Raw genomic sequence first — 11618 nt, 5'->3', positions numbered from 1 at the left:
TATAGCTCAGAGGTAGGTTTCTTTTCCTCTTCTTTTCCTCTTGTGGGTAGCAATTGCAAAGCTACAATTAACCTCAATTAATAGGAAGGGTAAGCTTTCTACAAAGAATATGCTGTTCAGGTGTTCTTAGTGAGAGCACTTGGCACTGCTTCATCTGTCTGTAACAGGGAGCTCTGCTGGGGTGAAAATTAAAGTGGCTGAAGTTTAATCCAAGTGCAAAGTAGGTTTTTCCCCCCTATACAAAAAGCAATCCTGCTAATAAAAGCTACCTTGGGAAGTTCAGAGTCTGTTTGGATCCTGAGTGCATCAATGGGCCCTCACTGCCCTGAAGAGCCACTGACACATTTCACCTCAGGCTGAATTCCCTGGTTCTTCACTGAGGTCTGTGCTCAGTCCTGCCGCTGCTGTGCCTGACTTGAGTGGACTCCCTGGATTCCTGACCTCCAGTCTGCCTCCTCACCACACATTCGTGTCATTTCTGACACAGTCATCACATTTCTGCTGATCACTTGGCTGCACCCAGAACCTCTGAGTGCCACCAACCCTGCTCAGCTACAGGAAAAGTAATTTTCTGCAACCCTTACCTTAGGCAGCAGTGTAACAATTAAGCTCTTGTCCCTTGCTCTCACTGTTCCTTCCTCCTACTAGAGTAAGAAATATTCCAAGTGCCAACTTCCACTTCACCTACAAGATTGGTGGAACTGAAAGGAAAAGATCAGTGTCACTAAAAAATTATAATTTTTTAAGATAAAAAATTGGGGAAAATTACTAAATCTGTACAGAACTGTCCCCTTCACAGTTTCTACTGTATTAAGATTTCCATTTTCAACCCATCATGTCTCTCTCACATCCCTTGAGATACACTTTATATTCTATATCCAAAAACTATTTCCTATTGGCTTTCTCAGTGTTACAGTTGTAGTAACTACACAAAAAATAGCACTCCATGCACACTGTTTGTATGGGTTCTGTATCTATCCCATAGACCAGCAATATGTACCTTTAGTTTAATCTTCATGCCATCAGGCCAGGCTGCTAATTATTTACATATACTAATGAAGTTTTAAGCTGCCCAAAGGAGAATATTCTGGACAATACATTGTAGAAAAAATAAATTACATCCCTTGAAGTCAAAGGTTTTGATTTAATAATTTTAGATTTTTAATTTAAAACTTCCCTGTGCGTCTGAAATTACTTTATGTGTATTTGAATGTAACTTGGCTTTTTAGCTGTATATTTTTGAGGGGAGTTCATACTGGCTTGTATTTCGTACAATTGGCTCAGTGTGAAGGAGGGAGAGCAAACATCACATCGCTACCTGATCAGGTGGCCTTTGGTTTGGGAATGTTCTCACCTAACCTAAAAAGGAAGGCACAGCAAAAGATCTGAGTAAGAGAAAGACTGAGAAGATAAAAAGCTTCAAAAGCAAGAGAATACATTTGTCTTATTTTCCCCTCATTTTTATTGTATTCCCAAATTCCAGGAACATACATGTCCTGCACCCCCCTTCCCACTTAATCCTAGCTCCATACTCATCCCTACTGGAAAAAATGTTTTCTACAGCCACAGTGCTCCATATCCAGGTAAAAACTAATCACTTTTGTCAGGTGAGATTTCAGTGCTGGCTTAAAGCCTATGTGAAACTATGGCCTCATTAATCAGCAAATTTTATCTAATTACCAGAAGCCACAAGGGATGATCCTGCTGCTGTAACATTTCACAGCTCCCACTCCCAAACTTGATGGGTTGTGTTGTCCCCTTCTATCAGGCTTCTGACCCAAATACCAGCACTTACGAACAAATTCCCATCCCCCTTGAGACCCGGTTTGAATCTGCAATGGGCCCCAGCTCATAAATTACTGCTGTTATGCAGGGTGAGTTCACAATAGAAACTTCTCCTGATTTGGCAGCCCCGGCCTTACGTGCACCTCCCTCCACCTGGGGGCAGGAGGCAGAGGGAAGTGTAGGACCAGGATAGGAAGATGCAAACAAATCCAGGCCCCTCTTGCAATGTTGTTCTCTGATTCCCACTATAGGCAACACAGCGTCAGCTGAGGAGATGTCTTTGTTTCCCACTAGGAAAATCTGTTCCATTCAGGATTTCAGAAAATAGAACCATTTCATTCCAGCTAAACTTGATAGCTTGGTTTGTGTTCCTGTGACAAGCCATTAATCTATCTCACATACACAAGGATCCATATAGGAGAGGAAAAACCTTACTTCTGGATTACTTGGGAGACAACACAGGGCTTTTACAGGCTCTTATCACCCACCCAGCAGAGGAGGGCTGACAATGGCACATTTTCTTCTAGAACAATCTACTGCAGCCAATTCCCCCCAGCCAAGAAAACAACTGAACTATTCTGAAAGGTTAGAGATTAGACTAATTTAAAAGAGCTGAAGAATAGATTTTAGTCTTCCCGTTATCTGTTTCCATGAGAAAATCTCCATGCTTGCCCCAGAGTTCTCCTTTTGTGTCTAGTCTAGACTATCATAATAGATGTGACAATTGTTTTTATTACATAACTTTGGAAACAGACTCCGAGAACTTGGTTATTAGAAAAATTCTGCTTTGAATAAGACAGGACAATGTGTGGCTTTTTAAAAGCAAACCATGAATGCCTCTATTGTTGGTTTGCTTTCAAACTTGATTTCTCACTCTAGAAAAAACCAAAAGCCATTAGATATATTTTAGATTGCGCCAAACAGTAATATCCATAGGAAGATTTCCTTTTCCTACACTTCTTCCCGTGCATAAGGACATAGCACAATTCTTCATGCAGGGAAAAATAGGATTTGACCTTAAATTGCTGTCCCAAATGATAGTAAAGTGATAATCCCAAACCAACACTAGATGAAACTCATGGTCACCAGTCCACCAAGTTATCTATTAAAGCATCAAGGCTGGACATCCTGCCAGTCACAGCTAAAAACTCTGAAGTACTTGTGTCATCCTTTGCTGGTATTTGCTCCTCCAGGCTGGATACATTTCATACTTCTCTGAGGAGTGAGGTGTAATAAACCTCTGTAAAGCAGAGGCTCATGGCCATGATACTCCCCTCTTTACTGAAGAAGTGCCCTCACTGTGCCTCTCAGCTGGACAGCAGGCACAGGCAGGCTTACAAGACATTTTGTATTAAAAATAAGGTGCTTTAGATGTGGTTTCTGCTAAGTACCTTTATATTAAACTATTTTTGGTGCTATTTTGACTTCCTCCACAGCTCAACCTTCCAGATTACTTCTCTGTCCTGCTTTACACTTGGAAAGGGATTGAAAAACTTGTTAGTGGTGTTAAATGGAACAGAGATTCCTGCTAATGGATTATTGATCATACAAGAGTGATCTTTAGAGTATCACAAGCAGAATGCCTTTCTCCCCTCTGTATAAAAATCTAGTACTAAAAATACTAGCATTACATGCTGATTATTTTCATGAGGGAAAGCATTAAGCACAAAACATCTCTGCTGTAAGAGGAGGTGGCATCTCTATTTTTAGCTACAGATTTTATAGGGTATTTCATCAAACTCAGAGAACCCCTTTACCAAAAAAAAAAAAAAAAAATCAGCATAAAAGTTCTCCATTACTTGGCCATAGCCACAAGCTTGTTTGGCTGAAACTCATCACAAAGTATTTTGCTAACTCCCCACAATATCAGTTTTAAACAGAGCAAGAATGAAGGACTTGGCAGATGAAAAGCGCAATTTTATTTCATGTCCATTGTCCTAGAAACTTTTTCCACCTTTGTGAGTTGTATCTGACAGGCATCTTGAAACTAACCCAAAGTCCTTTTCCATCTACAATCCAGGATATATTAATTTGGGTTTAAGGCTAATTTGCTGTTAGGTGACACTTGACTAAATCATACCATATTTCTTGCCTTCAGCTGGAGTCAAATGGCAATAGTTTAGTTTTACTTTATAAAAAGTCAGTTTTCAGAAATAGTTTGGGCAACAGTCTGGTCAAAAAAAACCCACATGTAAATATAAATCTTCATCTAAGATCCTGCCAGGGGAAAAATCATCAAACTGGAGACCCTATCAATAAAAACCCCCTGTTTTCAACTAAGTTTGCAATGAGGTTAGAGTGGTTAAAGGCACCCCAGGTTTGCATCTGTACAGCGCTGCCACACTGTGCTAATCCAGCCTTTCACTCTGGCCCAGACAGCTCCCTGGAACTCACAGCACAACACATGCTTCTAATTACCCATTTTCTTTGTGCAGGCAGCTCTCAAGACCTGCATTTCCCAAATCGTTGAGGTCTAATTCCCCACCAGGAAAACACGTCCAGCATCTTTTCTGCAGTCCTAGAAGGAAAGAGGGAATGACAAAAGGCCTGTCCATCCACACAGACAAATTGATCACCTATATCAGCATCTTTCACATTTTGGAAAGTAACTGGAGGTATTTTGACCTAATCCTTCACTACAGGGGGAAGTGAAGCTGGCTTTTGCCATGGAAGGTGTCGCTGATATCCCCCTCGGAAGCATAGTGACCTCTGTCACATGAGGAATGTGTGGCAGCTTCTTTGGCAGCCCTGTCATTTTCAGTCTGTGATGCCAATTTCTCATTCTACCCTGGCTACAAAATTGCATATTGCTACCTGAACACAGAGCTTGCAGGGATGCTCCCTTAAAATAAAATTCTCCAAAGGATGCTCACAGGGGAAAAAGGATTCTAAGGATAGAAATACTTTTTTTTTTTTTTTTAAGTTCTAATTTTCCCTTCACAGTGGAAAAGACCAGCCACAAAGGAACGTGATCAAAGACTAAGTTTAGCCACAGGTATGACAGAAGAGAGCAGCATTTTAAAAATACAGCTTGCCAAAGGGTGAACAATAATTTATGGACTGAAATAGAGAAATGAGTGAAAAGACACAAAAAGCTCAAACAAAAAAATCCCCATACCTAAAATCAAGGAGTTTACTGTGAAAATATGAGAAAAATAATAACCAAGAAGCCTAATGAATTGGATGATGATTGTGTACCTATTATATACATTCAAAAAGCTACAAGCTCATCTTCAAAACCTTGGGAAGGATGCGAGATCTTTTCCTTCAGCACACTGTTATTTGCCCAAAACTGAAAGCTGCAGCTTCCTCCAAATTGTTTCTTAGTATCACCTCTCCAAGTAAGACCTAAATAGTGATTTAGTTTCTACTCCTTCCATCCTTCTACCTCTTTCTTTTTCCAAAGAAAAAGGTGTTGCTGATTTCCAAAATGAGCAAGCTAAAGGAGCTTGTTTTGGAATGATAGCCCTATGTTCATCACTTCGGGAATACATTTTAATCTCAAGGCTATTCACTATAGAAGGGAAAGGACAGCCAAGTTGTACGTGCAACAACATGGAAGGTAAAGGCAATGCAATAAAAACACCTGGAAATGCTGAGGGACAGTTTGGAACTTAGGCTCAGTTATAAAGCTGAGACTGGACTGAGATAAATCAGTTACAAAACAGTCTCACTTGGAGCTATAACCTGTATTTTATCCTGATGTGTTTACAAATTTGGCAGCCACTAAAGCCACCAATTATCATGGAAGTGACCACTACCACACTCACATTAATACCCTGGATTCATATCCTGTGATCCACAATTCCAGGTACAGAAGGATGCAAGAGACTGGCTGTTACTCCAGAAGGGGCATTGCTGTTACCCCTGGATATAAAGTAGAGTTTCCTCAGGTTAAATCAGAATAATGACTGAAAGTTATCACATGCCCACTAAATCATAGAGAGGACAGGGCTTCACCAATCTTGTAAATATTAAGAACGTACTGAAGACAAAACATTGATCTTTGGTGGATCTATTCCTCAATTGCCATCTGGAGTTATTTTACTTGTTAGAGAGAAAAGATTGTTGCCTCAAAAGCTAAAAGATCGAGTAATGCTCCAAATAAAGACATTACCACAATGAAGTTAGCAGTTCCATTTCAAATACAAAGTGGACCTAAGTAACAGACAATTGCCCAGAGACAATTGTTAGATTTAACACCGTGTAAAGTTTATTGGGGAGAATCGATAGTCTCTGCCAATGGCATTTAGAGCACTGACACTACAGAATATTTTATCTCAGATTCCTCAACCTTTACAGTTTGATTGCTGTTTTGGAACACAAATCTTACTACCTACCTTTCCTTAAAAAAGCCCTTAAGGTCCTTTAAAAGTTTGTTAGACCAAAAAATAAAGCAAAGTTATTACATCCAAAGCAGGTAAGTAAAAAACAAACAAACCAACAAAATAGCAAAACCAACAAACAAAACCCCCAACACCTTCAGAACTGGTGAATGTTTCAGAGATGACCAGATCTGGTTTAACAGAAGGGTGACAACTTGGGGTTTGCCTCCTTGCAAGATTTTATTAACATGGCTTTATGGTAGTGCCTGTGTCAGCAGAACAGCTCAGCAAACTTCACACCATCTTTCTGACAGTCACAGCATCACAGAAGATGGTTCACAGCTGCAGATTCAAGAATTGTTCCTAAAGCTGAGCCTGACAGAATTTGTGCTGAGTTTATTACAGTTAAACAGTTCTTGAAGAACAGCTGACTTCTCTTAAGTTAGGAGTATTACTTTATAGGTATATAATGCAAAAGCAGTATTGATAGCTCACTGTGCTCACTTGTTTACATGCAGAGTCCCATGTTAAAGAGTTTTCTCAGTAAAAATTTTGTAAACTCACTTATTTGAACTTTACTAGAGGAAGGGGGAAATTTCTTACCTTTGTCTTCTGACCTCATCTCAGCATCAGCACAATTCACATGAATGTGGAAAGCAAGATTTGGCTAACAGAAGAATTCAGTTATCAGTGAGACACCAAAAAGATGACATCTTTAAAAGACTGCAGATGGAGAATTTGTTCCTTGCAATATACAGTGTTTTCGCCCAGTGGTTTTTTTCACTTCCTTCTTAGAATCTGTTTTTTATGGCTTGGTACATAATGTGAAAAGTTACTCTACAGTCTGAAGTTTAATGCCTAATCCTTATTGAGAGCTATTTTAATTATCTCAAAATATTCATAAACTGTGTTTACAGTTCATCACTTTAGGAAGTTTATTGATGAATAGATCCCTATCCAGTTTTTCCTCAGATATTTAATTTCCTAACATTTCCTACCATGTTTTACACATTTCAAACCTTTACTCTCTCAAGTGTTAATTACCAATCATCTCTGAAATTGTGCCTCTCTATTTACAACACACTGATGAGATACCCGGCTTTAGTTAAAATATTCTTTGAGTGCTCTAAAATTACTTTAGGCCACTGCCCTGCTGCTGTTCCAAGAAATGCTCACAGATACTCCCTAATTATGTTGTCCTTTCCATTGCCTTGTCACCAGCAAAGGAATAACTAATTTGCTCTCCACTTTCTCCCTGAGCTCTATTTTCCAAGTTTTCCCTTGGACAGAACTTCTCATTTTTACCTTCCCAAGGACACATCAGTTTTTATTTCTCCTCTCCACTCAGTTACATTCAATTTCCTGTTTCCAAGATCTTTAGATTGTTGTATTATTTCTTCCTACTTGTGTTTGTAACACCTGACTTAAGATCATCTGCAAATGCTGTTATTATTCTTCTTGCATCCAGCCTCCTTGCAATCATTGATCTGGGACACTCATTAAAACAGACCAGTTGCTTTCTTCCACATAAGAATAAATGCAAATAAATGCAAAATTTGTTTGGCCAAAGACACAGTAAAAGTGGACTCAAACAAAAAGTAATTAAAGAAAAAAAGAAGTACATTAGAAGCTCTCCCAAAGAAAATAAATCAATTAAGAATGGCAGCAGATGCTCAATGAGAAGAGGGATGCTCAGGCAGGATTAGTTCTGCCATTTCTAGAATGACATGAAGCAAGAGTGGAAGGACAGAACAAATTCTCTGCATTCCTTTCATTAGCCAAACATATTTCCTGGTCCTATCATGTCAATAATCCCAGAACTAAGTGGGACAGCTGCAGGAGAAAGTGGAAACTACAAGGCATCTTTCTCTGCTTTGAGAAGAAATCTTTGGCAATGGACACAGCATGGTAAAGTGAAAACTCTGCAGTCAGGACACACCCCCCACAAAGGCATGGATGGGGAAAGGGCCTTTCCTGAAAGATGAGGTGGAGGCTGGAGCTGTTTACAATGACATTCATGACATTAACTGATTGTTTTAGTTGTGTGTTGCCCAGACATCCTTGAAAATTTACAGCTGGCAATTTCCTCTGAATGCCTCATTCCTTTCACTTCAGCCTCACTCAACACCTGCCTTCTCTTTGCCTTTTTTCCCCAGCCGTATTTTTCTCCCTTCCCTGGTCTTTCCATTTACAAGTCCTACTTCACCAGTCAAGAAATTATGACACCAACTTGATATTTTTCTCTTATTTGTATGCCTCCTCTTGCTATCAGAAGCCCAGCTTTCCTGGGTGCACAATCCCTAATGCTGGCACACCACCCAAGAAAATCATACTGGTTCTGAAAAACCAAATCGACCACAGCTAAAGGAGGTGATCTGCTAAAGTAAATTTACAGGAAGGGTGTCCAAAAACAAACAAAAAAAGCTTTAAAGAGTAAAAATTCCTGCATAAAAGGTAAAAGGAAGAGCTCTCTAACTTCAGGGTGAAAGCTAGCAAGCACTGCTTGCCCATCCATATAACCTTTATTTTGTGGCACTCTCAGACCTTGGTGGCCCACCCCATCACCCCTGAAGAGCATGTGCAGGGATTAGATAAGCATTCAAACTGTATAAACTCCCACAAATTGTAGGGCCCTTGTGAAGAACAAACAGACAACAAAAGCTTAGTCATTTAATTCTGCCCATAGAGTTCCCACTCCCCACTTTAGTTTGTGCTGCTGGGTCTTCCCTCACCCATTTTTTTTCCCAGGATGAAGAAGCCCAGTTCCCCCAGTCCCTTCTCCACCTTGGAGATGGGCTCTGTTGGACTTGTACAGGGTTTTCCATCTCTTTCTTGTAGTGATGGACCAAAACCCAGCCATGGTGTGTCAGATGCAGCTGCTGAGAGACCAGCAGAGAGAAAGAATCACTTCACTTGATGTCCTGGTTATGTTCCTTTTGATCCAGCCTAGTGTGCAGTTAGCTTTTATTACTACCAGGCCACACTGCTGACCTGAAACCCAAGCAAATTTTTCTATTGATTCCAACAAGGCTGAAATACCAGACTGAACATCTAATAAAGGAGCCAACAGACAGGGAACAGCGGCAACAAAACAGCAAGCACAAGCTTACAACAACTCCTGATAGCATGTGTGGGAGAAAAGTTGCAATCAGATACACCCATCCTGCTAAAACAGCTGCTTTTTACTGACTGCCCTGAGTTTCTGAACCAACTTTCACCTGGCTCCTTACAGAAGGGAGATGGGAAGTGATCAGTTTTCCCAGACCACAGCTTGCAGGAAGACAGGGAGGCTATTTCTAAAAAAAATTAATGTGTTATTTGAGATAACAGAGGCAGTGATAGTGATGAGGCAGGAACTCTCCCCTACTCAGGCACAGGATTTAGTAAACAAACTGGCAGAGCCAACCCCTGCTGTGTTTGTTACTCCTGCAATTTATTAAAACCACATTGCAATCTGGGGCATTACCAACACCTGATGTAATTGTGAGGCTGTATCTACTCCCAAAATAGTTAACATTCATTTAACAAACTGATTTAAGGATTAAAACATTTGTCTCTTACACACACAAAAAGAAAATAGAAGCGAGTCTTCACCACAAGCAGGAGGAGTTAAAAGCATCTGACTTTCTGGTCTCTTACATCAGTTTGTTTTGAACACCAGAGCTAGCTAGAACATCAACACACACATAGGAACTGTTTATTCTATGTGCTAGAGTTACAGCCCTGCTCTTAACCCACCAACAGCTTGCTATGCCTGACCACTCTACTGGAATCACTTTCAAATTCAATCCCAGCAGCTCCAGTGCTATCTTCAATTACAGTCACTCTGCAAAAGCCAACCCAAGAGAGCAAGACAAACAAGCTGAATTAAACAAAGCACTGTTACCACCCTGACACAGATGTTAACAGGATGCAGTTCCTTTTAGGCATGATAAAAAATAAAAGACACCATTCACATTCCAGCTCTTCAAGTCTTAAATGCAGCAGAATTTTTTCCAAGAAACTTAACTGGGGAATTAAGTGCAGTAATACATCACATTAAGCCAGTATTACATCACCCAGGATCTGAGTTGGCACTACATGGTCTTGCATCCTCTGAGATTCTGCCCAAAACACAAGTGTGTATTTGAACACAACATTTCCCCAGTTGTCCCAGAAAGAAAGTAAAGAAACCACATAAATCACACCCACAAAACGAAGACTGAGGAACTGAAATCTCCACAGCACTTCTAGAATTGGTCAGGCAATCAGAACAGTGTAAATACGTGTAATTGTATTTATTTATTCAAGTAGGTTATGGTTTTCATTGTACTGGCAATCTTTTGGCATTGACAGATGCCTTAACTTTAAACTGTTGCATTACACAGAAGGTATGGATCAAAAAAAATCATGTGGAAAAAATACAGGTTTTGAGCCCCATCCAGCAGCCAGATGGCTGAGCACACATTATCTGTAAAGTTAGAAAGCCAACAAAGGCTTCAAAAACATAGCTAAGCGTCCTTCTTACGACTTACTAGCAACAGCACAGTACCTGCCTGCTAGACACAAACTTCACAGCAGTGGTAATTTAGCCATGACCTCCACTACTCTGGAGTAGCCTACACACCACACTATTTTTTTTTCCCTTTTAAAACTGTGCAAAAGTGCTTAAGCATCCCTCCCACACTCCCAGCCACAGCACAGGTGAACGCCACCTCAACAAAGCTATAGAGGAAGTTTCCTTTGGAAACCACCCAGAGGGCATTCCACAAATCAAAAGTATCACTTCTATAAAAAGTTTCACTGACCAGCGTAATGCCATCCCAAAAACAAAGTAACTGCTTCAATTTAAGTGATGAGAAAGAAAGTTTGTTCCTGGAAGGCTGTTGAAGTACTTCATAATAGTAGCCTCCTCATAGAAGTGAGTCATAAGTTGCCTTTTTCAAATAAGGACGTAAGACTCTGAAGAAATGCATATGTAGGTACAGAGTACATCCACTGATAGGAGCTTTTCCACATCAAAGTTGGCAAGCACGTTCTCTGCTCCTTCAGGCAGTGATGAGATATGCAACCATAGCCTGCTGAGTTTGTGTCGCCACTGAAAAGCCCTGTTCCCGTCTGGCCATCTAATACACCTCACACAGCTCGCGACTTAGATAAATCTAAAGCCAGCCTTGCCTGAAGCGCACTTTGGAGGGCAGCTGCAAGGGGCTGCAGCAGGAAGCTGGACACCTCATGGACAGAGGCATCGTAGAGGGGACACACCTCACTTGCGATCCGCACAGGCTTTGGTGGAGAGCACAGGGCTGCCAGGGTAAGGGACGGCTAGCACCCACCCAGGGCTGGCCCCTCCTACTCACAGGGCCCACTCTACAGCGAGATATTCTACTCCACTCCCTCCCAGAGACAGAGACCGGGTGGGGTAATGCTCGCCATTGCCATACAGCCCCCTCACACAGGGTGCCCCCATCTCCCCGCTGCATTCCCCCAGAAACAGCGCCTCAGCACGAACGGGATGGTGCCCGAACC

The sequence above is a fragment of the Coloeus monedula genome (assembly GCF_965178545.1).
Source record: "Coloeus monedula genome assembly, chromosome: 2".
In the NCBI taxonomy this organism is placed as follows: Eukaryota; Metazoa; Chordata; class Aves; order Passeriformes; family Corvidae; genus Coloeus; species Coloeus monedula.
The sequence above is the reverse complement of the archived record's forward strand: the minus strand, read 5'-3'. Positions refer to the sequence as shown.